The following is a 4,135-nucleotide window of genomic DNA, read 5'->3' as shown; positions in this document are numbered from 1 at the left end:
GTTTTCCAACAGTTTTTATTGGCACTTGATTCACATATAATAAAATTCAATAGTTCAATCACATCAAGAGGAGGTGTTCAATCAGTGCTGGAATAGGGTTTGGAATGTTTTCTTTATTTTTGTTCTTGTTGTTATTAGCTCCCTATTTCCCCTCAACTTCCCCTGCCGTGCCCCTAAGGAACCATTACTCCTGCTGCAGTAACTATAGATTTACCTATCCTTGATTTCATAAACAGGAAAACATTAACAACCAAACGAATGAAAGCCACAAAACTAAAAAGAATAACAAAGCCAAACAGATAAAAACCTCAATTTAAAAGAAAGCAGAAAATATGAAAAAGTAGAACAAATTTAAATGAGTCATCCACAAAACCCCAAACCAGACTCACTGCCATTGAGTCAGCACTGTGATCCCATGTGGGTTCCATTTCAGGGTGTAGGAAAATCTCTATTTCTCCTCCAGAGCTGCTGGTGGTTTCAAACTGCCAACCTTGTGGGTTGTGCCGGTGTTAAATTTTAACCTAACCGCATCTGCAACAATCCACTTTCCAATGCATTCTGCATTTTCCTAAATCTAAATTTAATTCTTCAATGTATTTTTAAATATCTAGCCCTCATTGGGAGGTGTTCTTCAAAAGCTTCCTCGTGACTATTTTGGCAGAAACATGGTTTCTGTCTTGTCACCTCTACTTTTTGACTCAGGTTCAAAGAAATGAGAACATTTTAATTCCTTCACACATGTTCAACTTAGCCTTGGTAGTTTGGGAAACAAAGACCCGTTTCTTTCCCATTCACAATTCTCTTGGCAAGCATTTTTTTTTTGCTATTATTTTTCAGGAGTTGTAAAAATGAAAGCTCTTCATTTTTCCCCCTGTAGACTTGCTCTGTGTCTTTGCTTGAATTGTGGAACAACTAGCTTTAAGATATTGCACAGTTTAAGGTTTTGTTTCCATAGTGGTCCTACGCCCCACATCTTCTTTGTCAAATTACATGTATTTCATTTAAAAAATAATGTTAGGATAATCTAATTCATAAGAATATATCATTAAACTAAACCAGACTGAGGTTTTTGAAGGAAATGTCATATAATTTAATAATTCAATTTGAAGGTATAAATAATATTTTGATAATCTTATCCTTTGTATAGTGCATAAAGATCCTTAGAGAAAAACATTAAAATAATATGTTTCTTTTTAAGCCCTTACTATGTCAATCAAAATAACTTCTTTCTGGTGAAAATTTTAACAGTTTGATTGGCACTTTTTCCACATATCACACAATTCAATAGTTGAATCATACCAAGAAGAGTTGTATAATCATCACCAAATCAATTTTAGCACATTTCTTCTTCCCTGTACTCATTGTTATTCATCTAATTTTATTTTATGTGCTCAATTAATTTTATAATTTTTTTTAAATTGTGGCAAACATATGCACAAGAAAACATTCCAATTCAACAACTTCTACACGTAGAATTCAGTGCCAGTGATTGTACTCTTCGTGTTATACAACCATTATTGATATCCTTTTCCAAATCATTCCACCACCATTATCCAGTGCACTTTTCTAATAGGCTAATTTACATAAAATTTCTGCAAGACGGATTAGGAGTGCCGCATCTTCCCACCAACAGTGAAGATATTTTGTTCAGCTTCTGAGATAAAGCCTTGCCTTCAAGTCAGTTAAACTCCTAACTGCCGTGAAGGGCAGAACACAACTGTTCTCCAGGGCCTCAAGCCTGCAGTTCTCATAGCCCATCACAGCCCTCTCCGAAGCAGGGACTTCTGGGCTCAGACAACCAAACGCTTAGCTATCACCCAAGGGCTTAATCACTGCATCACAAGGCCTCTGTGATTTCTCAGGATTTGGGTCAAAAGACCGAGATTCCTGGCAGTAACTTTCATCCATATGCCAAGTTCAGGTCCAAGGCCACCCTAATGCTGGAGTTATAGTTCAAATGCCCGCAGGAGAGGGGACAAAGGCATTTGCAAACAGAGCTAACGAAACAAAGGGAATCAAAATTATCCTTAGTAGTGCAGTAAAACAGGAAACAAGTTTTTTTCAGGGGAAAGTACAAATGGAAACTTAAATTGATCATTAAAGTTTCTCAACGTGTGACTGAAATTCTAAATTCATTCTAGTATATTCAGTTTTAAACACTCTATATAATCATGTATAAGCCGAGTTTTCCTGCACATTTTTATGCTGCTTTTGTGGTAAAATTAGGTGCTCTACTGATTTTCGGATTGCCTTACACTCGAGTATTTGTGGTATAAACCATAAGTCATCATACTGACAAGGAGAAAATTCAGGAGTAATCAAGTATTTGGAGCCCTAGTGGTATAGTAGTAGTTATATGTTGGGCTGTGATGAACTGCAAGGTCAGCAGTTCAAAACCACCGGTCACTTCTCAAGAGAAAGGCCGGGCTTTCTACTCCTGTAAACAATTATACTCACAGGGGGGCAGGCAGTTCTGTCCTGTTTCCTGATGTTATTATGAGTTGGCATCTACTCAAATGTTCTGAGTGACTGAGTGAATCAAGGAAGTGGAGAAATAAGTTTAAACTTTGGTTTTTCCAGGGTCAAATAAATTTTTATCAGACAGCCAATTTTCTGAGATGCTAATTTACTATATTGAGAATTCCAGAATGACCATCTGTTTTTCCAGAATATCCTTAACAAGAAAGGCTACGCCAAGCAGATAGATATAAGCAAGTGGAGAAGCCATAGTGCATGTTTATATATAAGACAAGAGTCCCAAAAGGGAAGTATGTGTTTTCCCTAGACATGAATTTCTCAGTTTCAAAGAAAGTTCAAGTTTTGATATAGGTAAGATTTATTGTGCCAACCTGGCAAATAAATACATGTGGGGTTGATTGAAGGGCTGAGAGATAAGTGGCTTGGTGAGCCTCGCCTTTCTAGTTTTCGGTTCTCTTGCTTTGTGATGGTCAGACCAGGCTGCGGCTGCCTTAGCCAGTTCCCTGCTTCAGCTGGCAAGGCTCACTTCCTGCAAGACATCCCCACAGAGAAGCCACATGAACCTATCCTGATGCAGCCCTGGGTGCTGGAGCAGCCATGTGGAAACCCCTGCCAGCACTGAGATGTTTACGTGTTCACTGGTTTGGCTTCCCTCCTGCAGTCGGTGTCATAGTGTGTGTTTTGTGAGATGGAGGAGGACTTTGTGGATTGTTGTAGGGCATCTGGGCTAATGTTGGACTTGTGGGCTTGGGCAGCACTGGGTTGGGATGTTTTCTTGATGTGCACTTAACCTCTATATAAAACTCTCTCTTATACATGAGTTTCTGTGGATTTGTTTCTCTCAAGTACTGAGACTTCAAGTTTGTTTAAAGTTCAGGACGCTTGGCATCAGTAAAATCCTTATGAAAAAGTACCATGCAGTTTGGGCTGTGAGTTAGGCATATTCTATGTACCTTAATGCTTCAGAGGCATTACCTTGAGGCCAGTAGTCATCCCAAAGTTTCTGGTTTGTCCTTATCATGATACAGGACTCTTTAACCATCCTTTATGACTGGCAACCACCCTATCATCTTTTACTGGCTGTCCTGTGTCTTTTGTTTTTGTGGTTTATACAACCCATAATTCCGTCAACTTGAAAATTTCAAGGACAATAAGTTCACCAATAACCTGGTACTGCTGCTACCAGTAGAGACAAACAACTTCCTGTAAGTGACAAAAACAGAATGTCACATTACTGTGGCCAGGGGAAGAAAATCAGGTGCTTGCAGGAGACAAATAGATGTATGGCTGTGGGGCTAGTGGGAGGTGACAAAAAAGAAACATATTGGACAAGAGTTCAGCACATGCAATTTCTTTTGAAATTTACAAATCTGGAAGTATAAACAAACACTCCTAGAGGTGCTAAAACACAGTTTTCAAACATATGCAAGAGTTTCATCTTAAAATCCAATTTTAGTTTTTTCAAGCCGAACTGCTACTTTTCCCCAGATCCCTTAAGTGATTTCCAAAGATGGTCCGACACATACCTGGAAACAATTGCTGAAAAACACACAAAGAATTAAGATCCTCAGATCAGGAAAAAAGTAAACATAGCAAAAATGAATAAGGATCTCAAAGAACCACAACAAACACAAGGATAAAAATCTAAGAGCTCTTA

Source organism: Tenrec ecaudatus, chromosome 2, assembly GCF_050624435.1.
Source record: "Tenrec ecaudatus isolate mTenEca1 chromosome 2, mTenEca1.hap1, whole genome shotgun sequence".
Lineage (NCBI taxonomy): Eukaryota > Metazoa > Chordata > Mammalia > Afrosoricida > Tenrecidae > Tenrec > Tenrec ecaudatus.
Note: the sequence above shows the minus strand (reverse complement) of the source record.